General features: G+C 54.2%; 1 pseudogene; it reads right to left on the minus strand.

Annotated features, from left to right (window-relative positions):
- On the minus strand, window positions 1-26,786 carry LOC123492623 (annotated as a pseudogene).

Consider the following 26,786-nt stretch of genomic DNA (forward strand, 5'->3'; position numbering starts at 1 on the left):
GTCTGTAGGTGGGTCTGTAGGTGGTGGGTCTGTAGGTGGTGGGTCTGTAGGTGGTGGGTCTGTAGGTGGTGGGTCTGGATAAATCAACCATCACTCCTTCCAAACCAGCTCAGTCTCTATCTGAAGGCCTTGCATTACAGTAGTCTATTACTCAACAATATCATCTAAACTAGTCAATTGTCTGTTGTTGTTTTTAAGTCAAAGTGGGTCATTCTGTCCCTCACTCCCGCCAGGGGCTAGGGGGGCTAGGGGGTTAGCCCAGCCCAGGAGTGAGAACCTGGGGGTGGGGTGGGGAAGCGGGGTGAGGCTGGTCAGATGGTGCTCTTGGAGAAGGACACACGAAGGTGGTGGTTCTCTCCCAGGTCATGGTTGTGGAGGTCGATCAGGGCCTGGATGGCCTCCTCCACTGAACCCAACTGGATCAGAGCCATCTTACGGTCCTTCCTGAGAGGATAGACAGATAGAGAGACAGGATAAGCGAGGTGGACGGATAGATAGACAGACAGACAGACAGACAGACAGACAGACAAGTTAATTTACTTGCAATTCTATACATTTTGCTAGGTCGAATGTGATATTTGACTGACTACAGATATTTGACTGACTGTATCTCTCCAGGAACAGGGTTGGAGAGCCCTGGACTAGATAGATATAAATCTACAGGAGGGTATCTCTCCAGGAACAGGGTTGGAGAGCCCTGGACTAGATAGATGTAAACCTACAGGAGGGTATCTCTCCAGGAACAGGGTTAGTGAGCCCTGGACTAGATAGATGTAAACCTACAGGAGGGTATCTCTCCAGGAACAGGGTTGGAGAGCCCTGGACTAGATAGATGTAAACCTACAGGAGGGTGTCTCTCCAGGAACAGGGTTGGAGAGCCCTGGACTAGATAGATGTAAACCTACAGGAGGGTATCTCGCCAGGAACAGGGTTGGAGAGCCCTGGACTAGATAGATGTAAACCTACAGGAGGGTATCTCTCCAGGAACAGGGTTGGAGAGCCCTGGACTAGATAGATGTAAACCTACAGGAGGGTATCTCTCCAGGAACAGGGTTAGTGAGCCCTGGACTAGATAGATGTAAACCTACAGGAGGGTATCTCTCCAGGAACAGGGTTGGAGAGGACTGGACTAGATAGATGTAAACCTACAGGAGGGTATCTCTCCAGGAACAGGGTTAGTGAGCCCTGGACTAGATAGATGTAAACCTACAGGAGGGTATCTCTCCAGGAACACGGTTGGAGAGCCCTGGACTAGATAGATGTAAACCTACAGGAGGGTATCTCTCCAGGAACAGGGTTAGAGAGCCCTGGACTAGATAGATGTAAACCTACAGGAGGGTATCTCTCCAGGAACAGGGTTAGTGAGCCCTGGACTAGATAGATGTAAACCTACAGGAGGGTATCTCTCCAGGAACAGGGTTAGAGAGCCCTGGACTAGATAGATGTAAACCTACAGGAGGGTATCTCTCCAGGAACAGGGTTGGAGAGCCCTGGACTAGATAGATGTAAACCTACAGGAGGGTATCTCTCCAGGAACAGGGTTAGTGAGCCCTGGACTAGATAGATGTAAACCTACAGGAGGGTATCTCTCCAGGAACAGGGTTGGAGAGCCCGGGACTAGATAGATGTAAACCTACAGGAGGGTATCTCTCCAGGAACAGGGTTAGAGAGCCCTGGACTAGATAGATGTAAACCTACAAGAGGGTATCTCTCCAGGAACAGGGTTAGTGAGCCCTGGACTAGATAGATGTAAACCTACAGGAGGGTATCTCTCCAGGAACAGGGTTAGTGAGCCCTGGACTAGATAGATGTAAACCTACAGGAGGGTATCTCTCCAGGAACAGGGTTGGAGAGCCCTGGACTAGATAGATGTAAACCTACAGGAGGGTATCTCTCCAGGAACACGGTTGGAGAGCACTGGACTAGATAGATGTAAACCTACAGGAGGGTATCTCTCCAGGAACAGGGTTAGTGAGCCCTGGACTAGATAGATGTAAACCTACAGGAGGGTATCTCTCCAGGAATAGGGTTGGAGAGCCCTGGACAAGATAGATGTAAACCTACGGGAGGGTATCTCTCCAGGAACAGGGTTGGAGAGCCCTGGACTAGATAGATGTAAACCTACAGGAGGGTATCTATCCAGGAACAGGGTTAGTGAGCCCTGGACTAGATAGATGTAAACCTACAGGAGGGTATCTCTCCAGGAACAGGGTTGGAGAGCCCTGGACTAGATAGATGTAAACCTACAGGAGGGTATCTCTCCAGGAACAGGGTTGGAGAGCCCTGGACTAGATAGATGTAAACCTACTGGAGGGTATCTCTCTAGGAACAGGGTTGGAGAGCCCTGGACTAGATAGATGTAAACCTACAGGAGGGTATCTCTCCGGGAACAGGGTTGGAGAGCCCTGGACTAGATAGATGTAAACCTACAGGAGGGTATCTCTCCGGGAACAGGGTTGGAGAGCCCTGGACTAGATAGATGTAAACCTACAGGAGGGTATCTCTCCAGGAACAGGGTTAGTGAGCCCTGGACTAGATAGATGTAAACCTACAGGAGGGTATCTCCGGGAACAGGGTTGGAGAGCCCTGGACTAGATAGATGTAAACCTACAGGAGGGTTTCTCTCCAGGAACACGGTTGGAGAGCCTTGGACTAGATAGATGTAAACCTACAGGAGGGTATCTCTCCAGGAACAGGGTTGGAGAGCCCTGGACTAGATAGATGTAAACCTACAGGAGGGTATCTCTCCAGGAACAGGGTTAGAGAGCCCTGGACTAGATAGATGTAAACCTACAGGAGGGTATCTCTCCAGGAACAGGGTTAGAGAGCCCTGGACTAGATATATGTAAACCTACAGGAGGGTATCTCTACAGGAACAGGGTTGGAGAGCCCTGGACTAGATAGATGTAAACCTACAGGAGGGTATCTATCCAGGAACAGGGTTAGAGAGCCCTGGACTAGATAAATGTAAACCTACAGGAGGGTATCTCTCCAGGAACAGGGTTAGAGAGCCCTGGACTAGATAAATGTAAACCTACAGGAGGGTTTCTCTCCAGGAACAGGGTTGGAGAGCCCTGGACTAGATAGATGTAAACCTACAGGAGGGTATCTCTCCAGGAACAGGGTTAGAGAGCCCTGGACTAGATAGATGTAAACCTACAGGAGGGTATCTCCAGGAACAGGGTTGGAGAGCCCTGGACTAGATAGATGTAAACCTACAGGAGGGTATCACTCCAGGAACAGGGTTAGTGAGCCCTGGACTAGATAGATGTAAACCTACAGGAGGGTATCTCTCCAGGAACAGGGTTGGAGAGCCCTGGACTAGATAGATGTAAACCTACAGGAGGGTATCTCTCCAGGAACAGGGTTGGAGAGCCCTGGACTAGATAGATGTAAACCTACAGGAGGGTATCTCTCCAGGAACAGGGTTGGAGAGCCCTGGACTAGATAGATGTAAACCTACAGGAGGGTATCTCTCCAGGAACAGGGGTTAGAGAGCCCTGGACTAGATAGATGTAAACCTACAGGAGGGTATCTCTCCAGGAACAGGGTTGGAGAGCCCTGGACTAGATAGATGTAAACCTACAGGAGGGTATCTCTCCAGGAACAGGGTTAGAGAGCCCTGGACTAGATAGATGTAAACCTACAGGAGGGTATCTCCAGGAACAGGGTTAGTGAGCCCTGGACTAGATAGATGTAAACCTACAGGAGGGTGTCTCTCCAGGAACAGGGTTGGAGAGCCCTGGACAAGATAGATGTAAACCTACAGGAGGGTATCTCTCCAGGAACAGGGTTGGAGAGCCCTGGACTAGATAGATGTAAACCTACAGGAGGGTATCTATCCAGGAACAGGATTAGTGAGCCCTGGACTAGATAGATGTAAACCTACAGGAGGGTATCTCTCCAGGAACAGGGTTAGTGAGCCCTGGACTAGATAGATGTAAACCTACAGGAGGGTATCTCTCCAGGAACAGGGTTAGAGAGCCCTGGACTAGATAGATGTAAACCTACAGGAGGGTATCTATCCAGGAACAGGGTTAGTGAGCCCTGGACTAGATAGATGTAAACCTACAGGAGGGTATCTCTCCAGGAACAGGGTTAGAGAGCCCTGGACTAGATAGATGTAAACCTACAGGAGGGTATCTCTCCAGGAACAGGGTTAGTGAGCCCTGGACTAGATAGATGTAAACCTACAGGAGGGTATCTCTCCAGGAACAGGGTTGGAGAGCCCTGGACTAGATAGATGTAAACCTACAGGAGGGTGTCTCTCCAGGAACAGGGTTATAGAGCCCTGGACTAGATAGATGTAAACCTACAGGAGGGTTTCTCTCCAGGAACAGGGTTGGAGAGCCCTGGACTAGATAGATGTAAACCTACAGGAGGGTATCTCTCCAGGAACAGGGTTAGAGAGCCCTGGACTAGATAGATGTAAACCTACAGGAGGGTATCTCTCCAGGAACAGGGTTGGAGAGCCCTGGACTAGATAGATGTAAACCTACAGGAGGGTATCTCTCCAGGAACAGGGTTAGAGAGCCCTGGACTAGATAGATGTAAACCTACAGGAGGGGATCTATCCAGGAATAGGGTTAGAGAGCCCTGGACTAGATAGATGTAAACCTACAGGAGGGTATCTCTCCAGGAACAGGGTTGGAGAGCCCTGGACTAGATAGATGTAAACCTACAGGAGGGTATCTCTCCAGGAACAGGGTTAGAGAGCCCTGGACTAGATAGATGTAAACCTACAGGAGGGTAAATATCCAGGAACAGGGTTGGAGAGGCCTGGACTAGATAGATGTAAACCTACTGGAGGGTATCTCTCCAGGAACAGGGTTATAGAGCCCTGGACTAGATAGATGTAAACCTACAGGAGGGTATCTCTCTAGGAACAGGGTTGGAGAGCCCTGGACTAGATAGATGTAAACCTACAGGAGGGTTTCTCTCCAGGAACAGGGTTAGAGAGCCCTGGACTAGATAGATGTAAACCTACAGGAGGGTATCTCTACAGGAACAGGGTTAGAGAGCCCTGGACTAGATAGATGTAAACCTACAGGAGGGTATCTCTCCGGGAACAGGGTTAGTGAGCCCTGGACTAGATAGATGTAAACCTACAGGAGGGTATCTCTCCGGGAACAGGGTTGGAGAGCCCTGGACTAGATAGATGTAAACCTACAGGAGGGTATCTCTCCAGGAACACGGTTGGAGAGCCCTGGACTAGATAGATGTAAACCTATAGGAGGGTATCTCTCCAGGAACAGGGTTAGTGAGCCCTGGACTAGATAGATGTAAACCTACAGGAGGGTATCTCTCCAGGAACAGGGTTAGTGAGCCCTGGACTAGATAGATGTAAACCTACAGGAGGGTATCTCTCCAGGAACAGGGTTGGAGAGCCCTGGACTAGATAGATGTAAACCTACTGGAGGGTATCTCTCCAGGAACAGGGTTATAGAGCCCTGGACTAGATAGATGTAAACCTACAGGAGGGTATCTCTCTAGGAACAGGGTTGGAGAGCCCTGGACTAGATAGATGTAAACCTACAGGAGGGTATCTCTCCGGGAACAGGGTTGGAGAGCCCTGGACTAGATAGATGTAAACCTACAGGAGTGTATCTCTCCGGGAACAGGGTTGGAGAGCCCTGGACTAGATAGATGTAAACCTACAGGAGGGTATCTCTCCAGGAACAGGGTTAGTGAGCCCTGGACTAGATAGATGTAAACCTACAGGAGGGTATCTCTCCGGGAACAGGGTTGGAGACCCCTGGACTAGATAGATGTAAACCTACAGGAGGGTATCTCTCCAGGAACACGGTTGGAGAGCCCTGGACTAGAAAGATGTAAACCTACAGGAGGGTATCTCCAGGAACAGGGTTGGAGAGCCCTGGACTAGATAGATGTAAACCTACAGGAGGGTATCTCTCCAGGAACAGGGTTAGAGAGCCCTGGACTAGATAGATGTAAACCTACAGGAGGGTATCTCTCCAGGAACAGGGTTAGAGAGCCCTGGACTAGATATATGTAAACCTACAGGAGGGTATCTCTCCAGGAACAGGGTTGGAGAGCCCTGGACTAGATAGATGTAAACCTACAGGAGGGTATCTCTCCAGGAACAGGGTTAGAGAGCCCTGGACTAGATAAATGTAAACCTACAGGAGGGTATCTCCAGGAACAGGGTTGGAGAGCCCTGGACTAGATAGATGTAAACCTACAGGAGGGTATCTCTCCAGGAACAGGGTTAGAGAGCCCTGGACAAGATAGATGTAAACCTACAGGAGGGTATCTCTCCAGGAACAGGGTTAGTGAGCCCTGGACTAGATAGATGTAAACCTACAGGAGGGTATCTCTCCAGGAACAGGGTTGGAGTGCCCTGGACAAGATAGATGTAAACCTACAGGAGGGTATCTCTCCAGGAACAGGGTTGGAGAGCCCTGGACTAGATAGATGTAAACCTACAGGAGGGTATCTATCCAGGAACAGGGTTAGTGAGCCCTGGACTAGATAGATGTAAACCTACAGGAGGGTATCTCTCCAGGAACAGGGTTAGTGAGCCCTGGACTAGATAGATGTAAACCTACAGGAGGGTATCTCTCCAGGAACAGGGTTGGAGAGCCCTGGACTAGATAGATGTAAACCTACAGGAGGGTATCTCTCCAGGAACAGGGTTGGAGAGCCCTGGACTAGATAGATGTAAACCTAAAGGAGGGTATCTCTCCAGGAACAGGGTTGGAGAGCCCTGGACTAGATAGATGTAAACCTACAGGAGGGTATCTCTCCAGGAACAGGGTTGGAGAGCCCTGGACTAGATAGATGTAAACCTAAAGGAAGGTATCTCTCCAGGAACAGGGTTGGAAAGCCCTGGACTAGATAGATGTAAACCTACAGGAGGGTTTCTCTCCAGGAACAGGGTTGGAGAGCCCTGGACTAGATAGATGTAAACCTACAGGAGGGTATCTCTCCAGGAACAGGGTTGGAGAGCCCTGGACTAGATAGATGTAAACCTAAAGGAAGGTATCTCTCCAGGAACAGGGTTAGAGAGCCCTGGACTAGATAGATGTAAACCTACAGGAGGGTATCTCTCCGGGAACAGGGTTGGAGAGCCCTGGACTAGATAGATGTAAACCTACAGGAGGGTATCTCTCCAGGAACAGGGTTAGTGAGCCCTGGACTAGATAGATGTAAACCTACAGGAGGGTATCTCTCCAGGAACAGGGTTGGAGAGCCCTGGACTAGATAGATGTAAACCTACAGGAGGGTATCTCTCCAGGAACAGGGTTAGTGAGCCCTGGACTAGATAGATGTAAACCTACAGGAGGGTATCTCTCCAGGAATAGGGTTGGAGAGCCCTGGACAAGATAGATGTAAACGTACAGGAGGGTATCTCTCCAGGAACAGGGTTGGAGAGCCCTGGACTAGATAGATGTAAACCTACAGGAGGGTATCTATCCAGGAACAGGGTTAGTGAGCCCTGGACTAGATAGATGTAAACCTACAGGAGGGTATCTCTCCAGGAACAGGTTAGTGAGCCCTGGACTGATAGATGTAAACCTACAGGAGGGTATCTCTCCAGGAACAGGGTTAGAGAGCCCCCCTGGACTAGATAGATGTAAACCTACAGGAGGGTATCTCTCCAGGAATAGGGTTAGAGAGCCCTGGACTAGATAGATGTAAACCTACAGGAGGTGTCTCTCCAGGAACAGGGTTAGTGAGCCCTGGACTAGATAGTGTAAAGCCTACAGGAGGGACATTCTCTCCAGGAACAGGGTTAGAGAGCCCTGGACTAGATAGATGTAAACCTACAGGAGGGTATCTCTCTCCAGGAACAGGGTTAGTGAGCCCTGGACTAGATAGATGTAAACCTACAGGAGGGTATCTCTCCAGGAACAGGTTGGAGAGCCCTGGACTAGATAGATGTAAACCTACAGGGAGGGTATCTCTCCAGGAACAGGGTTATAGAGCCCTGGACTAGATAGATGTAAACCTACAGGAGTGTATCTCTCCAGGAACAGGGTTGGAGAGACCTGGACTAGATAGACGTAAACCTACAGGAGGGTATCTCTCCAGGAACAGGGTTAGAGAGCCCTGGACTAGATATATGTAAACCTACAGGAGGGTATCTCTCCAGGAACCGAGGGTTGGAGAGCCCTGGACTAGATAGATGTAAACCTACAAGGAGGGTATCTCCAGAAACAGGGTTAGAGGCCCTGGACTTAGATAGATGTAAACCTACAGGAGGGTATCTCTCCAGGAACAGGGTTGGAGAGCCCTGGACTAGATAGATGTAAAACTACAGGAGGGTATCACTCCAGGAACAGGGGTTAGTGAGCCCTGGACTAGATAGATGTAAACCTACAGGAGGCATCCTCCAGGAACAGGTTTGGAGAGCCTTGGACTAGATAGATGTAAACCCTACAGGAGGGTATCTCTCCAGGAACAGGGTTGGGAGAGCCCTGGACTAGATAGATGTAAACCTACAGGAGGGTATCTCTCCAGGAACAGGGTTGGAGAGCCCTGGACTAGATAGATGTAAACCTACAGGAGGGTGATCTCTCCAGGAACAGGGTTGAGAGAGCCCTGGACTAGATAGAGTATAACCTTACAGGAGGGTATCTCTCCAGGAACAGGGTTGAGAGCCTGGACTAGATAGATGTAAACCTACAGGAGGGTATCTCTACAGTAACAGGGTTAGAGAGCCCTGGACTAGATAGATGTAAACCTACAGGAGGGTATCTCTCCAGGAACAGGGTTGGAGAGCCCTGGACTAGATATATGTAAACCTACAGGAGGGTATCTCTCCAGGAACAGGGTTGGAGAGCCCTAGACTAGATAGATGTAAACCTACAGGAGGGCATCTCTCCAGGAACAGGGTTAGAGAGCCCTGGACTAGATAGATGTAAACCTACAGGAGGGTATCTCTCCAGGAACAGGGTTGGAGAGCCCTGGACTAGATAGATGTAAACCTACAGGAGGGTATACTCATTAGAACTTGTATGTTGTGTATTGCAGATGTATTGAGGAAGTAGAAGTACTGCAGGTGTCTGAAAGAGAACTCACTGGAAGAACTTGAAGGCCTTGACTGTGTATCCAGTTCCAGAGAAAAGGTCCTTTAGGATGTCATCTGTTATAGATGGGCTGTTGGAAGGAGAGGACTGGGTTACAAAGGAAGGAATGTATATGATTAACATCATGTTTAGTATCTCTACTGCAATATGCTTTTCTGTTTGAATATAATTTCATGGAAATAATGCTTTTGAAAGCATATGGTTTCTAATCTACCAGCCCTTATCCTAATAAAACCTGGCTACTCTCTCGTGACCAATGTTGGGATTCGTTACATTTAACAAGGGAAGGAGGAGGAGGTATAGTTGGAGAGGTGGAGGAGGGAGGAGGAGGTATAGTTGGAGAGGTGGAGGAGGAGGTATAGTTGGAGAGGGGAGGAGGGGAGGAGGTTATGTTGGAGAGGGGAGAGGGAGGAGGAGGTATGGTTGGAGAGGGGGAGGAGGGAGGAGGAGGTATAGCTGGAGAGGGGGAGGAGGGAGGAGGAGGTATAGTTTTTGGAGAGGGGAGGAGGAGGTATAGTTGGAGAGGGGAGGAGGGAGGAGGAGGTATAGTTGGAGAGGGGGAGGAGGGAGGGAGGAGGTATAATGTGAGAGGGGAGAGGGAGGAGGAGGTATAGTTGGAGAGGGGGAGGAGGGAGGAGGAGGTATAGGTGGAGAGGGGGAGGGAGGGGGGTAGGAGAGTAGTTGGAGAGGGGAGGGGGAGGAGGGAGGTATGGTTGGGAGGGGGAGGAGGGAGGAGGAGGTGATAGTTGAGAGGGGAGGGGGGTATAGTTAGAGGGGAGGAGGGAGGAGGAGGTATAGTTAGAGGGGGGAGGAGAGAGAGGGGGAGGAGGGAGGAGGAGGTATAGTTGGAGAGGGGGAAGAGGGGGTATAGTTGGGAGAGGGGAGGGAGGGAGAGAGGGGGTATAGTTGGAGAGGGGGAGGGGAGGAGGGGGTATGGTTGGAGAGGGGGAGGAGGGGGGCAGAAGGAGAGAGGGAGGAGGTTAGAAGGAGAGGGGGAGGAGGGGAGGAGGGGTATAGTTGAGAGGGGAGAGGAGGAGGAGGTATAGTTGGAGAGGGGAGGAGGGAGGAGGAGTATAGTTGAGAGGGGGAGGAGGGAGGAGGAGGAGAAGTATAGGGTGAGGTGAGAAGGAGAGGAGGAGGGAGGAGGGGGTGTAGATGTTGGAGAGGGGGAGGGAGGAGGAGGGGTATAGTTGGAGAGGGGGAGGGAGGGAGGAGGAGGTATAGTTTGGAGAGGGGAGGAGGGAGGGAGGAGGTATGAGTTGGAGAGGGGGAGGAGGGAGGAGGAGGTATAGTTGGAGAGGGGGAGGAGGGGAGGAGAAGTATAGGGGGAGGAGGGAGGAGGAGGTATAGTTGGAGAGGGGGAGGAGGAGAGAGGTATAGTTGGAGAGGTGGAGGAGGGAGGAGGAGGTAGGGGTTGGAGAGGGGGAGGAGGAGGAGGAGGTATAGTTGAGAGGGGGAGGAAAGGAAGTATAGTTGGAGAGGGGAGGAGGGAGGAGGAGGCCGTATAGTTGGAGAGGGAGGAGGGAGGAGGAGTATTTGGAGGGGAGGAGGGAGGAGGAGGTATGGTTGGAGAGGGGGAGGAAGGGAGGAGGAGGTATAGTTGGAGAGGGGGGGAGAGGAGAGGAGGAGTTGGAGGAGGAGGGAGAGAGGGTATAGGTTGAGAGGGGGAGGAGGGAGGAGAGCATAGTTGGAGAGGGGGGAGGAGGGAGGAGGAGGTATAGTTGGAGAGGGGAGGAGGGAGGAGGAGGTATAGTTGGAGAGGAGGAGGGAGGAGGAAGTATAGTTTGAGGGGAGGAGGGAGGAGGAGGTATGGGGGGTTGGAGAGGGGGAGGGGGAGGAGGAGGTATAGTTGGAGAGGGGGAGGAGGGAGGAGGAGGTATAGTTGAGAGGGGAGGAGGGAGGAGGAGGCATAGTTAGAGGGGGAGGAGGAGGGAGAGGTATAGTTGGAGAGGGGAGGAGGGAGGAGGAGGTAGTTGAGAGGTGGGAGGAGGAGGTATAGTGGGGAGAGGGGAGGAGGGAAGGAGGAGGTTGGAGAGGGGAGGAGGGGGGGAGGAGGTATAGTTGGAGAGGGAGGAGGGAGGAGGAGTGTTGGAGAAGTGGAGAGGGGAGGAGGAGGAGGTATAGTTGAGAGGGGGGAGGATAGGAGGAGGAGGTATAGTTGAGAGGGAGGAGGAGGAGAAGTGAGAGGGGGGGGAGGGAGGAGGGAGGAGAAGGTGGGAGGGGGAGGAGGGAGGAGGGTATAGTTGGAAGAGGGGGAGGAGGAGGTATAGTTGGAGAGGGGGGAGGAGGGAGGAGGGTATAGTTGAGAGGGAGGAGGGAGGAGGGAGGTATAGTTGAGAGGGGGAGGAGGAGGTATAGTTGGAGAGGGGGAGGAGGGAGGAGGAGGTAAGTTGGAGAGGGGAGGAGGGAGGAGGGAGGTATAGTTGGAGAGGGGGAGGAGGGAGGAGGAGGTATAGTTGAGAGGGAGAGGAGGAGGAGAGGTAGGAGGGAGGAGGAGGTATAAAGGAGAGGGGAGGAGGAGGTAGGAGAGGGAGGAGGGGGTATAGTTGGAGAGGGGGAGGAGGGAGGAGGGGGTATAGTTGGGAGGGGGAGGAGGAGGAGGTATAGTTGAGAGGGGAGGAGGGAGGAGGCAGGAAGTTTTGGAGGGGGGAGGAGGGAGGAGGAAGTATAGTTTGGAGAGGGGAGGAGGGAGGGAGGGAGGTATAGTTGGAGAGGGGGAGGAGGGAGGAGGAGGTATAGTTGAGAGGAGGGAGAGGGAGGAGAGGGGAGGGAGGAGGCATAGTTGGGAGAGGGGGAGGAGGGAGGAGGGGAAGTTGGAGAGGGGGAGGAGGGAGGAGGAGGTATAGTTGGAGAGGGGGAGGAGGGAGGAGGGAGGTATAGTTGGAGAGGGGGAGGAGGAGGTATAGTTGGAGAGGGGGAGGAGGAGGAGGAGGTATAGTTGGAGAGGGGGAGGAGGGGGAGGTATAGGGTTGGAGAGGGGAGGAGGAGGAGGGTATAGTTGGAGAGGGGGAGGAGGGAGGAGGAGGTAGAGTTTGGAGGAGGAGGAGGGAGGAGGTATAGTTGGAGAGGGGAGGAGGGAGGAGAGGAGAGGTTTGGAGAGGGGGAGGAGGAGGTATAGTTTGGAGAGGAGGGGGAGGAGGAGGAGGGAGGTATAGTTGGAGAGGGGGAGTGGAGGGAGGAGAAGGAGGGGAGGAGGGAGGAGGTATAGGTTGGAGAGGGGGAGGAGGGAGAGAAGGCATAGTTGGAGAGGGGAGGAGGGAGGAGGAGGTATAGTTGGAGGGGGGAGGAGGAGGAGGAGTATAGTTGGAGAGAGGGAGGAGGAGTGTATAGTTGGAGAGGGGGAGGAGGAGGGAGGAGGTATAGTTGGAGAGGGAGGAGGGAGGAGAGGTATAGTTGGAGAGGGGGAGAGGAGGGAGGAGGGGGGTATAGTTGGAGAGGGGAGGAGGGAGGAGGGGAGGTATAGGGTTGAGAGGTGGAGGAGGGAGGAGGGAGGTAGGGTGAGAGGGGAGGAGGGAGGAGGAGGGAAGTTTGGAGAGTGGAGGAGGGAGGAGGAGGTATAGGTTGAGAGGTGGAGGAGGGAGGAGGAGGTATAGTTGAGAGGGGGAGGAGGAGGAGGAGGTATAGTTGGAGAGGGGGAGGAGGGAGGAGGTATGGTTGGAGAGGGGAGGAGGGAGGGAGGGAGGTATAGTTGGAGAGGGGAGGAGGGAGGAGGAGGTATAGGTGGAGAGGTGGAGGAGGGAGGAGAGGTATAGTTGAGAGGGGGAGGAGGGAGGAGAGGAGAGAAGTTGGAGAGGGGGAGGGGAGGGGAGGCGAGATAGGAGAGGGGGAGGAGGGAGGAGGGGGTATAGTTGGAGAGGGGGGAGGAGGATAGTTGGAGAGGGGAGGAGGAGGAGGTATGAGTTGGAGAGGGGAGGAGGAGGAGTATAGTTGGAGAGGGGGAGGAGGGAGAGAAGGAGAGGGGGAGATTAGTTGGAGAAGAGAGGAGGAGGGAGGAGGGGGTATAGTTGGAGAGAGGGAGGAGGGAGGAGGGAGGTATCGTTGAGAGGGGAGGAGGGAGGGAGGAGGAGGAGAGGGAGGAGGGAGGAGGAGTATTTGAGAGGGGGAGGAGGGGAGGAGGGAGGTAGAGTTGGAGAGGGGAGGAGGGAGGAGGAGTATAGTTGGAGAGGGAGGAGGGAGGAGGAGGAGTAGTTTAGAGGGGGAGGTGGAGGGAGGAGGAGGTATAGTTGGAGAGGGGAGGAAGGAGGAGGAGAGTAGTAGGTGGAGAGGGGGAGGAGGGAGGAGGAGGTATAGTTGGAGAGGGGAGGATAGGAGGAGGAGGTATAGTTGGAGAGGGAGGAGGAGGTATAGTTGAGAGGGGGAGGAGGGAGGAGGGGTATAGTTGGAGAGGTGGAGAGGAGGAGGAGGTATAGTTGGAGAGGAGGAGGAGGAGGTATAGTTGGAGAGGTGGAGGAGGGAGGAGGAGGTATAGTTGGAGAGGGGGAGGAGGGGAGGTATAGTCTGGAGAGGAGGAGGGAGGTATAATTTGAGAGGGGAGGAGGAGGAGTTAGTTGGAGAGGGGAGGAGGAGGTATAGTTGAGAGGGGGAGGGAAGGAGAGGAGGTATAGTTGGAGAGGGGGAGGAGGGTATAGTTGGAGAGGGGGAGGAGGAGGAGAGGGGAGAGAGGTATAGTTGGGAGAGGGGAGGAGGAGTGTTGGAGAGGGGGAGGAGGAGGTATAGTTGGAGAGGTGGAGGAGGAGGAATGTAGTTGGAGAGGGGGGGAGGAGGAGGTATAAAGGTTGAGAGGGGGAGGGGAGGAGGAGGAGGTATGGTTCGGAGAGGGGGAGGAGGAGGAGGAAGGAGAGGAGGAGGAGGTATAGTTGGAGAGGAAAGAGGAGGTATAGTTGAGAGGAGGGGGAGGAGGAAGTATAGTTGAGAGTGGGAGGAGGGAGGAGGAGGCTGTAGTTGGAGAGGTGGAGGAGGAGGTATAGGGTTGGAGAGGGAAGAGGGAGGGGGAGGTATAGTTGGAGAGGGGGAGGAGGGGAGAAGTAGAGTTGGAGGAGGGAGGAGGAGGTATTTGGAGAGGGGGGAGGAGGAAGTATAGTTGGAGAGGGGGAGGAGGGAGGAAGGAGGTATAGTTTGGAGAGGGGGAGGAGGGAGGAGGGGGTATAGTTTGGGAGAGGGGAGGAGGAGGTATAGTTGGAGAGGGGAGGAGGGAGGAGGAGGTATAGTTGGGAGAGGGGGAGGTGTGAGGGAGGAGGAGGTATAGTTGGAGAGGGAGGAGGGAGGAGGAGGTATAGTTGGAGAGGGGAGGGAGGAGGAGGTATAGTTGGAGAGGGGGGGGGGGAGGAGGGAGGAGGAGGTGTTAGTTGGAGAGGGGGAGGAGGGAGGGAGGGAGGTATAGTTGAGAGGGGAGGAGGGGGTATAGTGAGAGGGGGAGGGAGGGAGGAGGAGGTATAGGTTGGAGAGGGGGGAGGAGGGGGAGGAGGATAGTTGGAGAGGGGGAGGAGGGAGGAGGAGGTTATAGTTGGAGAGGGAGGAGGGAGGAGGAGGTTATAGTTGGAGAGGGGGAGGAGGGAGATAGTTGGAGAGGGGAGGAGGGAGGAGGAGGTATAGTTGGAGAGGGGGAGGAGGAGGTATAGTTGGAGAGGGGAGGGGGAGGGAGGAGGTATAGTGTGGAGAGGGGAGGAGGGAGGAGGAGGTATGTTGGAGAGGGGGAGGAGGGAGGAGGAGGTATAGTTGGAGAAGGGGAGAGGGAGGAGGAAGTATAGTTGGAGAGGGAGGAGGGAGGAGGAGGTATAGTTGGAGAGGGGGAGGAGGGAGGAGGGAGGTATAGTTGAGAGGGGAGGAGGGGGTATAGTTGGAGAGGGGGAGGAGGGAGGAAGGTATAGTTGAGAGAGGGGGAGGAGGGGGTATAGTTGGAGAGGGGAGGAGGGAGGAGGAGGTAGTAGGTTGGAGAGGGTGAGGAGGGAGGAGGAGGCAGAGTAGAGGGAGGAGGAGGGTGATAGTTGGAGAGGGGAGGAGGGAGGAGGAGGTATGGTTGGAGAGGGGGAAGAGGGAGGAGGAGGTATAGTTGGAGAAGGGGAGGAGGGAGGAGGAGGCATAGTTGGAGAGGGGGAGGGGGAGGGGGGTATAGTTTGAGAGGGGGGAGGAGGGAGGTATAGTTTGGAGAGGGAGGCAGAGGGAGGAGGAGGTATAGTTGGAGAGGGGGAGGAGGGGGTAAGAAGGAGAGGGGGAGGAGGAGGAGGAGGTATAGTTGGAGAGGGGGAGGGAGGGAGGAGGGAGGATTGGAGAGGGGGAGGAGGGGTATGAAGTTGGAGAGGAGGAGGGGGAAGAAGTGTTAGAGGGGGAGGAGGGGGTATAGTTGGAGAGGGGGGAGAGGGAGTATGGTTGGAGAGGGGGAGGAGGGAGGAGGAGGTATAGTTGAGAGGGGGAGGAGGGGGTATAGTTGGAGAGGGGGAGGAGGGAGGAGGGAGGTATAGTTGGAGAGGGGAGGAGGGAGGGAGGGAGGTATAGTTGAGAAGGGAGGAGGGGGTATAGTTGGAGAGGAGGAGGGAGGAGGAGGTATAGTTGGAGAGGAGGAGGGAGGAGGAGAGAGGAGAGGGGGAGGGGGTATAGTTGGAGAGGGGGGAGGAGGAGGAGGGAGGGTATAGTTGAGAGGGGGAGGAGGAGGGAAGGAGATTGGAGGAGGGAGGAGGAGGTATAGTTGGAGAGGGAGGAGGGGGTATAGTTGAGAGGAGGAGGGAGGAGGTATAGTTGGAGAGGGGGAGGAGGGGGTATAGTTGGAGAGGGGGGAGGAGGGAGGTATAGTTGGAGAGGGGGAGGAGGGGGTATAGTTGGAGGGGGAGGAGGGAGGAGGGGGAGTAGAAGTTAGAGGAGGAGGGAGGAGGAGGTTTAGTTGGAGAGGTGGAGGAGGGAGGAGGAGGTATAGTTGAGAGGGGGAGAGGGAGGAGGGAGGTATAGTTGGAGAGGGGAGAGGGAGAGGAGGTATAGTTGGAGAGGGGGAGGAGGAGGTTATAGTTGGAGGGGAGGGGAGGATGGATTGGAGGAAGGAGAAGGGTTGTTAGAGGGGAGGAGGGAGGAGAGGTATAGTTGGAGAGGGGAGGAGGAGGGAGAAGTTTGAGAGGGGGAGGAGGGAGGAGGAGGTGAGAAGGTTGGAGGGGAGGAGGGAGGAGGAGGTTATAGTTGGGGAGAGGGGGAGGAGGGAGGAGGGTATAGCGTTGGAGAAGGGAGGGAGGAGGAGGCAGTTTGGAGAGGGGGAGGAGGGAGGAGGGGGTATAGTTGGAGAGGGGGAGGAGGAGGAGGAGGGTATAGTTGGAGAGGGGAGGAGGGAGGAGGAGATAGCGGAGAGGGGGAGGAGGGGAGGAGAGGTATAGTTGGAGAGGGGAGGAGGAGGTATAGTCGGGAGGGGGGAGGAGGAGGTATAGTTGGAGGGGGAGAGGGAGGAGGACTATAGTTGGAGAGGGGGGAGGAGGAGGGTATAGTTGAGAGGGGAGGAGGAGGCATAGTTGGAGAGGGGGAGGAGGAGGGAGGGGGTATAGTTTGGAGAGGGGAGGAGGAGGTATAGTTGGAGAGGGGAGGAGGGAGGAGGGGTTAGAGAAGGAGGGGGAGGTAGGGAGGAGGAGGTATAGTTGGAGAGGGGAGGAGGTAGAAGGAGAGGATTGGAGGAGTGGAGGAGGAGGTATAGTTGGAGAGGGGAGAGGGAGGAGGGGGTATAGTTGGAGAGGGGAGGAGGGGAGGAGGGGGTATAGTTCGGAGAGGGGGAGGAGGAGGTATAGTTGGAGAGGGGGAGGAGGAGGTATAGTTGGAGAGGGGGAGGAGGAGGTATAGTTGAGAGGGGAGGGGAGGGAGGGAGGGGGTATAGTTGGAGGAGGGGGAGGAGGGAGGAGGAGGTATAGTTGGAGAGGGGAGGAGGAGGTAGTTGGAGGGGAGGAGGGAGGGAGGAGGAGGTAGAAGTAGAGGGGGAGAGGAGGAGGGAGGTATATGGTTGGAGAGGGGGAGGAGGAGGTATAGTTGGAGAAGAGGGAGAGAGGAGGTAGAATTGGAGAGGGGGAGAGGGGAGGAGGAGGTATAGTTGGAGAGGAGGAGGAGAGTATAGTTGAGAGGGGGAGGAGGGAGGAGGAGGTATAGGTTGGAGAGGGGAGGAGGGAGGAGGAGGTATAGTTGGAGAGGGGGAGGAGGGAGGAGGAGGTATAGTTGGAGAGGGGGAGGAGGGAGGAGGAGGTATAGTTGGAGAGGGGGAGGAGGGAGGAGGAGGAGAGTTGGAGAGGGGGAGGAGGGGAGGAGGTATAGTTGGAGAGGGAGGAGGGAAGGTATAGTTGGAGAGGGGGAGGAGGGAAGGAGGAGGGGGAAGTTGGAGAGGGGAGGAGGAGGGAGAAGTTGGAGAGGGGGAGGAGGGGAGGAGGAGGAGGTTGAGAGGGAGGAGGGAGGAGGAGGTATTTGGAGAGGGAGGAGGGAGGAGGAGGTATAGTTGGAGAGGGGGGAGGAGGAGAAGGGGAGAGGGGAGGAGTGGGAGGAGGAAAGAAGGAGAGGGGGGGAGGAGGGAGGTATAGTTGGAGAGGGGGAGGAGGAGGTATAGTTGGAGAGGGGAGGAGGGAGGAGGAGGTCATAGTTGGAGAGGGGGGAGGAGGGAGGGAGGAGGTATACTGTAGAGGGGAGGAGGAGGGAGGATATAGTTGGAGTAGGGGAGGAGGGAAGTAGGTGAGAGGTGGAGAGGGGGAGAGGGGAGGAGGAGAGGTATAGGTTAAGAGGGGGAGGAGGGAGGGAGGGGGTATAGTTGGAGAGGGGGAGGAGGGAGGAGGGAGGTATAGTTGGAGAGGGGAGGAGGAGGTAGTAGTTGGAGAGGGGGAGGAGGGAGGAGGAGGTAGTTGGAGAGGGGGAGGAAGGAGGAGGAGGTATAGTTGGAGAGGGGGAGGAGGAGGTATAGTTGAGAAGGGGAGGAGGGGAGGAGGAGTATAATTGGAGAGGGAGGAGGAGGAGGAGGTATAGTTGGAGAGGGGAGGAGGGAGGAGGAGGTGAGTGGAGAGGGAGGAGGAGGTATAGTTGGAGAGGGGGAGGAGGGAGGAGGAGGTATAGTTGGAGAGGGGGAGGAGGGAGGAGGAGGTATAGTTGGAGAGGGGGAGGGGAGGGAGGAGGAGGTATAGTTGGAGAGGGGGAGGAGGAGGTATAGTTGGAGAGGGGGGGGGGGGAGGAGGAGGTAGAGTTGGAGAGGGGGAGGAGGGAGGAGGAGGGTATTGGAGAGGGAGGAGGGAGGGAGGAGGTTAGTTGGGAGAGGGGGAGTGTAGGAGGAGGAGGGGTTAGTTTGGAGAGGGAGGAGGGGGAGGAGGATAGTTGGAGAGGGGGAGGGAGGAGGTATAGTTGAGAGGGGGAGGAGGGAGGAGGAGGTATAGTTGGAGAGGGGGAGGAGGGAGGAGGAGGTATAGTTGGAGAGGGGGAGGAGGAGGTATAGTTGGAGAGGGGGAGGAGGGAGGAGGGGGAATAGTAGTTGGAGAGGGGGAGGAGGGAGGAGGGGTTGGAGAGGGGGAGGAGGAGGTATAGTTGGAGAGGGGGAGGAGAGGAGAAGGAGAGGGGGAGGAGGGAGGGAGTAGGTAGGTAGAGAGGGGAGGAGGAGGTATAGTTGAGAGGGAGGAGGGAGGGAGGAGGTATAGTTGGAGAGGGGGAGGAGGGAGGAGGGGGTATAGTTGAGAGGGGGTGGAGGAGGAGTTGAAAGGGGGAGGGAGTTAGTTGGAGAGGGGGGAGGGAGGAGGTATAGTTGGAGAGGGGAGAGGAGGGGAGGTATAGTTGGAGAGGGGGAGAGGAGGAGGAGGTATAGTTAGAGGGGGAGGAGGAGGTATAGTTGGAGAGGGGAGGAGGGAGGAGGAGGTATAGTTGGAGAGGGGGAGGAGGGAGGGAGGAGGTATAGTTGGAGAGGGGGAGGAGGAGGAGGAGGTATAGTTGAGAGGTGGAGGAGGAGGTATAGTTGGAGAGGGGGAGGAGGAGGTATAGTTGGAGAGGGGGAGGAGGGAGGAGGAGGTATAGTTGGAGAGGGGGAGGAGGGAGGAGGAGGTATAGTTGGAGAGGGAAGAGGGGAGGGAGAGGAGGAAAGTAGAGGTGGGATGGTGAGGGAGGTATAGTTGGAGAGGGGGAGGAGGGAGAGGGGGTAGTAAGTTGGGAGGTGGAGGAGAGGTATAGTTAGGAGAGGGTGGAGGAGGGAGGAGGGAGGTATAGTTGGAGAGGTGGAGGAGGAGAGGAGGTATAGTTGGAGAGGTGGAGGAGGAGGTAGAATTGGAGAGGTGGAGGAGGGGTAGAAGTGAGAGGTGGAGGAGGGAGGAGGAGGTATAGTTGAGAGGTGGAGGAGGAGGAGGAGGTATATTGAGAGGTGGAGGAGGTATAGTGGGGGGAGGAGGGAGAGGGGGGTATAGTTGGAGAGGTGGAGGAGGAGGTATAGTTGGAGAGGTGGAGGAGGGAGGAGGAGGTATAGTTGGAGAGGTGGAGGGAGGGAGGAGGAGGTATAGTTGGAGAGGTGGGAGGAGGAGGTATAGTTGGGAGAGGGGGAGGAGGGAGGAGGGTATAGTTGAGAGGGGGAGAGGGAGGGAGGAAGAAGTATAGTTGAGGAGTGGGAGGAGGGGAGGCATAGTTGGAGAGGTGGAGGAGGGAGGAGGAGGTAGAAGTTGGAGAGGTGGAGGAGGGAGGAGGGAGTCATAGTTTGGGAGAGGGGGGAGAGGAGGAGGAGGTATAGTTGGAGAGGTGGGAGGAGGGAGAGGAGGAGGTATAGTTGAGAGGGGGGGGGGAGGAGGGAGGAGGAGGTATAGTTGAGAGGGGAGGAGGGAGGAGGAGGTATAGTTCGGAGAGGTGGAGGAGGGAGGAGGAGGTATAGTTGAGAGGTGGAGGGAGGGAGGAGGGAGGTATAGTTGGAGAGGGGGAGGAGGGAGGAGGTATAGTTGGAGAGGTGAGGAGGAGGAGGAGGTGTTAGGGTTTGAGAGGGGGAGGGAGGAGGTATAGTTGAGAGGGAGGAGGAGGAGAGGTATAGTTGGAGAGGGGGAGGAGGGAGGAGGAGGTATAGGTTGGGAGGTCGGAGGAGGGAGGAGGAGGAGTATGGAGAGGGGGGGAGGAGGGAGAGGAGGTATAGTTGGAGAGGGGGAGGAGGGAGGAGGAGGTATAGTTGGAGAGATGGGAGGAGGGAGGAAGGAGGTCAGAATTGGAGAGGGGGAGGAGGAGGAGGAGGAAGTTTGGAGAGGGGAGGGAGGAGGGAGGTATAGTTGGAGAGGGGGGAGGAGGGAGGAGGAGGTATAGTTGGAGAGGGGGAGGAGGGAGGAGGGAGGATAATAGGAGAGGGGGAGAGGGAGGAGGGAGGTATAGTTGGAGAGGGGGAGGAGGGAGGAGGAGTATAGGTTGGAGAGGGGGAGGAGGGAGGAGGAGGTATAGTTGAGAGGGGGGGGAGGGAGGAGAGGTAGTTGGAGAGGGGGAGGAGGGAGGAGGAGGTATAGTTGGAGAGGGGGAGGAGGGAGGAGGAGGTATAGTTGGAGAGGGGGAGGAGGGAGGAGGTATAGTTGAAGGAGAGGGGGAGGAAGGAGAGGAGTGTAGTTGGAGAGGGGGAGGAGGGAGGAGGAGGTAGTAGTTGGAGAGGGGGAGGAGGGAGGAGGAGGTAGAGTTGGAGAGGGGGAGGAGGGAGGAGGAGGTATAGTTGGAGAGGGGAGGATGGAGGAGGAGGTATAGTGGAGAGGGGAGGAGGGGAGGAGGAGGTGATAGTTGAGAGGGGGAGGAGGGAGGAGGAGGTATGAGTGGAGAGGGGGAGGAGGAGGAGGAGGTATAGTTGGAGAGGTGGGAGGAGGGAGGAGGAGGTATAGTTGGAGAGGGGGGAGGAGGAGGTATAGTTGGGAGGGGGAGGAGGAGGTATAGTTGGAGAGGGGAGGAGGGAGGAGGAGGTATAGTTGGAGAGGGGGAGGGGAGGTATAGTTGGAGAGGGGGAGGAGGGAGGAGGAGGTAGTGAAGTTGAGGGGGAGGAGGAGGTGTGAAACTCACGGGATGTTGGAGATGGAGGGTGGCAGAGGGAGGAAGATATTCTGGAAGTTCTTGGATCCAGGCTTGAAGCGGTGTAGGGGAAGCTGCTGAAGTCTTTCTCGTGAGGCCCTGGTCTTCCTCTCCCCTCCTGGGCAGCTGGAACCGCCTGGTGCTTAGAGATGGTCCTCTGATCACCTTACCGTCAAATCCTGCGTTCAGGTGGGACATAGCTGGGGGAGGAGAGGAGGGGAGGAGGAGAGAGAGGAGAGGAGAGGAGGAGAGGAGAGGAGGAGAGGAGAGAGGAGAGGAGAGGAGAGGAGAGGAGAGGAGAGGAGAGGAGAGGGGTGGAGAGGAGAGGGAGAGGAGAGGAGAGGAGAGGAGAGGAGAGGAGAGGAGAGGAGAGGAGAGGGAGAGGAGAGGAGAGGAGAGGAGAGGAGAGGAGAGGAGAGGAGAGAGGAGAGGAGAGGAGAGGAGAGGAGAGGAGAGGAGAGACACAGTACAGACTGTCACAGCTAGCTATGTATGTCTGCCTGGCCATTTGCAGTAGCTGACTCAAACACTTTCTTTTGACCATTCTTTTTAGTCCAGGACTAGGTTTAATCTGTGTCTGGGAAACCAGCCCTTAGTGATTTACCAAAAGAAAATGGTGTCTAATTCATTATTCTAACATTTTATAGAGATATAATAAATGATCATAATATGTTATGATATCATATGTTCACAGCTGTTTGTGTGTTTATCTGTTCTGTTCTCTCAGTATAACAGTGTGATGGCAGTGGGATCTGTTCTGTTCTCTCAGTATAACAGGTGTGATGGCAGTGATCTGTTCTGTTCTCTCAGTATAACAGTGTGATGGCAGTGGGATCTGTTCTGTTCTCTCAGTATGACAGTGATTGGCAGTGCGGATCTGTTCTGTTCTCTCAGTATAACAGTGTGATGGCAGTGGGATCTGTTCTGTTCTCTCAGTATAACAGTGTGATGAGCAGTGGGATCTGTTCTGTTCTCTCAGTATAATAGTGTGATGGCAGGGATCTGTTCTGTTCTCTCAGTATAACAGTGTGAGTGGCAGTGGGATCTGTTCTGCTCTCAGTATAACAGTGTGATGGCAGTGGGATCTGTTCTGTTCTCTCAGTATAACAGTGTGTGATGGCAGTGGGATCTGTTCTGTTCTCTCAGTATAACAGTGTGATGGCAGTGGGATCTGTTCTGTTCTCTCAGTATAACAGTGTATGGCAGTGGGATCTGTTCTGTTCTCTCAGTATAACAGTGTGATGGCAGTGGGATCTGTTCTGTTCTCTCAGTATAACAGTGTGATGGCAGTGGGATCTGTTCTGTTCTCTCGTATAACAGTGTGATGGCAGTGGGATCTGTTCTGTTCTCTCAGTCAGAACAGTGTGATGGCAGTGGGATCTGTTCTGTTCTCTCAGTATAATAGTGTGATGGCAGTGGGATCTGTTCTGTTCTCTCAGTATAACAGTGTGATGGCAGTGGGATCTGTTTGCTCTCTCAGTATAACAGTGTGATGGCAGTGGGATCTGTTCTGCTCTCTCAGTATAACAGTGTGATGGCAGTGGGGATCTGTTCTGTTCTCTCAGTATAACAGTGTGATGGCAGTGGGATTCTGTTCTGTTCTCTCAGTGCTATAACATGTGTGATGGCAGTGGATCTGTTCTGTTCTCTCAGTATAACAGAGTGTGATGGCAGTGGGTCTGTTCTTGCTCTCTCAGTATAACAGTGTGATGGCAGTGGGGATCTGTTCTGTTCTCTCAGTATAACAGTGTGATGGCAGTGGGATCTGTTCTGTTCTCTCAGTATAACATATGATGGCAGTGGGATCTGTTCTGTTCTCTCAGTATAACAGTGTGATGGCAGTGGATCTGTTCTGTTCTCTGTTCAGTGTGATGGCAGTGGGATCTAGTTCTGTTCTCTCGTATAACAGTGTGATGGCAGTGGGATCTGTTCATGTTCTCTGGTATAACAGTGTGATGGCAGTGGGATCTGTTCTGTTCTCTCAGTATAACAGTGTGATGGCAGTTCGGATCTGTTCTGTTTCTCTCAGTATAACAGTGTGATGGCAGTGGGGATCTGTTCTGTTCTCTCTCACCAAGCTGTGTCTGAGTAGCATCAGCCATCTGGATTCAAGGCATTCTCTTCTTGTTGAACAGAATCTTGACCCCATGCACATCACCATACACCCCTAGAGAGAGAGAGAGCAAGAGAGAAGGGAGGAGAAGAAGGGGAGAGAGAGAGAGAGAGAGAGAGAGAGAGAGAGAGAGAGAGAGAGAGAGAGAGAGAAAGAGAGAGAGAGAGTGAGAGAGAGAGAGAGAGAGAGAAGGGGGAGGGAGAGATAGAAGGGTGGGGCAGAGAGAGAGAGAGAAAGAGAGAGAGAGAGAGAGAGAGAGAGAGAGAGAGAAGGGGGGAGGGAGAGATAGAAGAGGGGGCAGAGAGAGAGAGAGAGAGAGAGAAGGGGGAGGGGAGAGATAGAAGGGGGGAGGGAGAGAGATGAAGGGTGGGGCAGAGAGAGAGAGAGAGAGAGAGAGAGAAGGAGGGAGAGATAGAAGGGTGGGTGGGAGGGGGGGGGGGGGGGGGAGAGAGAGAGAGAGAGAGAGCGAGAGAGAGAGAGAGAAGGGGGGAGGGAGAGATAGAAGGGGGGAGGGAGAGAGGTGTGGTGTACATACAGTACATTACTTCTCTGCATTGTTTAGTCCCATGTGTTAGAGGGAGATAGAGGGGTGTGTGTGTGTGTGTGTGTGTGTGTGTGTGTGTGTGTGTGTGTGTGTGTGTGTGTGTGTGTGTGTGTGTGTGTGTGTGTGTGTGTGTGTGTGTGTGTGTGTGTGTGTGTGTGTGTGTGTGTTGACAGACGGATATCAGCATCTAAACAGAAACAGAGAGGATTGGACAGGGAAGTACTTATCAGCTGATCACAGATTACCGTGTTGCCATCATCTGTAACCATGGTAGCCACACACAGGCTATGCAGTGCCCAACAACCAAAGCCTTACTACATTTGTCCCATTTCATTGCTTGTCTTTATGAAATCTGATAAATATATTACAGCCAATAATAAGTCCAAGCCTCCTTACCAAATAGGATGAACAGTTCGTGTAGTGATATGCTCTGCAGGGAGTAAGAAGGAAGAAGAATGACTGAGTGCAGTCAACTGGGTCAAGTTAAGACAATTCTGGTGGGGTATGATATACATCTAATGAATGGCTCAGTATACCAGCAAGCCTGTCCTTTCCTTGCCTCATAATTGATCCCATCATCCACACACACCCACCCAGCCACTAACGCAGCCACTAACTCAGCCACCCACCCAGCCACCCACCCAGCCAGCCAGCCAGCCAGCCAGCCACCCTAACTCCAGCCACCCACCCAGCCAGCCAGGCAGCCAGCCAGCCACCAACTCCAGCCACCCACCCAGCCAGCCAGGCAGCCAGCCAGCCACTAACCCCAGCCACCCACCCAGCCAGCCAGGCAGCCAGCCAGCCAGCCACCCAGCCACCCAACCAGCCACCCACCCAGCCAGCCAGCCACCCAGCCAGCCAGCCACCCAGCCAGCCAGCCACCCAGCCAGCCAGCCACCCAGCCAGCCAGCCACCCAGCCCAGCCAGCCAGCCACCCACACATCTAGCCAGCCACCCAGCCAGCCAGCCACCCAGCCACCCAACCAGCCACCCACACATCTAGCCAGCCAGCTAGCCAGCCAGCCACCCAGCCCAGCCACAGCCACCCAGCCAGCCAGCCAGCCCCCACCCACACACCCAGCCACCCTAGCCAGCCAGCCAGCCACCCACCACCACCCACGCACCCAGCCATGCCAGCCAGCCAGCCAGCCACCCAACCTCAGCCACCCAGCCACCCACCCACACACCCAGCCACCCACACACCCAGGCCAGCCACCCACCCACCCAGCAGAGAGAGAGAGAGCGAGAGAGAGATGGAGAGAGGGAGAGAGAGAGAGAGAGAGAGAGAGAGAGAGCGAGCAGAGAGAGAGAGACGAGAGACGAGAGAGACAGAGAGAGAGACAGAGAGAGAGAGAGAGAGAGAGAGAGAGACAGACAACAAACAGCAGCGCAGAAGCGAAGCAGAGCGAGGCGCCAGCGAAGCGAGAAAGCGAGACCGAGCGAGCGAAGCGAGCACAAAGCGGCGAGCCGGCAACCAAAAAACCGAAACAAACCAGAAACCAGAACCCAGACAGACCAAACCAACCCCGAAACCACAAACCAGAGCGGCAAAGCGAGCAAACCAGAAGCCGGCGAAGAAGCAAGCCGAGCGGCAGGCTAGCAGCGGCTCAAACCCAGACCAAGCCAGAGCCAAGCAACCAACCAACACCAAACCAAGCAGTTGCCAGAGCAGAGCCAGAGACAGAGACAGAGCCAGAGCCAGAGCACAGAGACAGAGACAGACAGAGACAGAGACAGAGACAGAGACAGACAGACGGAGAGAGAGAGAGAGAGCAGAGAGAGAGAGAGAGAGAGGGGGAGAGAGAGAGAGAGAGAGAGAGAGAGAGAGAGGAGGAGACTTGACTTGAGCATCATTAGATTCTAACACTGAGTTTATCTGTTCATACATCATACAACTTTCATCATTAACATATAAGAGGTTAAATCACGAACAGTTATGGCCATGTGAACGTTTGGGCCTCTATATCTCTCAGGTTGGTGTGTAGGGTATGTGGGAACGTTTTGGCCCTCTATATCTCTCTGTGGGTTGGTGTGTAGGGTATGTGGAACGTTTTGGCCCTCTATACTCTCTCTGTGGGTTGGTGTGTAGGGTATGTGGAACGTTTTGGCCCTCTATATCTCTCTGTGGGTTTGGTGTGTAGGGTATGTGGAACGTTTTGGCCTCTATATCTCTCTGTGTGTGTGTAGGGTATGTGGAACGTTTGGCCTCTATATCTCTCTGTGGTTTGATGTGTAGGGTATGTTCTGGAGTTTATAGTGGTAAGCAGGAGGTTGAGAAAATCTCAACTCTCTCAAGCTACAAGGCGGTTGAGGGAGTAATATCAAGTGTTGACGAGAATAGAGACGGACACATCGTAGTGGAAATCATATCAGTTGACACTTGGAAAAAATGTAAAATCTTAAACCCACTACCGTATTATTTTGTGTTTGGCCTGTCTTTGTTTGTTGAAATGCTAAGATGTACACTACCTCTATGTAATCTGGAGATTCATTGGCACATGCGCATTCGCACTGAGTAGACATCTTAGAGCAACAGGAACGGTGAAACTGTTTGGTGGTTGTATTTGACTAAAGTCGTATTAAAAGCATGGATTTCAACAAAACAAAGACAGGCCAAACACACATTAGGTACATGGTATGGGAACTAAGACTTTACATCAAGTATCGACTGACAGCCACCGATGTAGTCAGGTCTTCTCATTTCGCCAACACTGTTGCCACTCAACCGCCTGCTACTGGACGTGGAGAGTTGAGAATTTTCTCAGCTAGGGCAGGGAAAGGGAAAACAGTGTTAGGGTGGGGGTAGTAAAGGGACACGGAGTGCCTTAATGGTAACTTTATTCCCTATATGTGTACTACTTTGGCAAACAAACCCAATGTGCCTTTGTTAAAGTGAGTGCACTATATAGGAAATAGGGCCTGCCATTTGGGAGAAAGACAAAGAGGGGATAAAGTGTGAGGGTCACAGGGGTGACTCACGGGGTCGAGGTTGGTGCAGACGAGGAGAACAGCGTGAAGAAGCGGTGGGCGCCATGCCGCTGGCAGGTGTCATCCGTCCCGAGACTGAGCCTGGCATGGTGAGGTGTCCCAT

The sequence above is a fragment of the Coregonus clupeaformis genome, chromosome 15 (assembly GCF_020615455.1).
Source record: "Coregonus clupeaformis isolate EN_2021a chromosome 15, ASM2061545v1, whole genome shotgun sequence".
Lineage (NCBI taxonomy): Eukaryota > Metazoa > Chordata > Actinopteri > Salmoniformes > Salmonidae > Coregonus > Coregonus clupeaformis.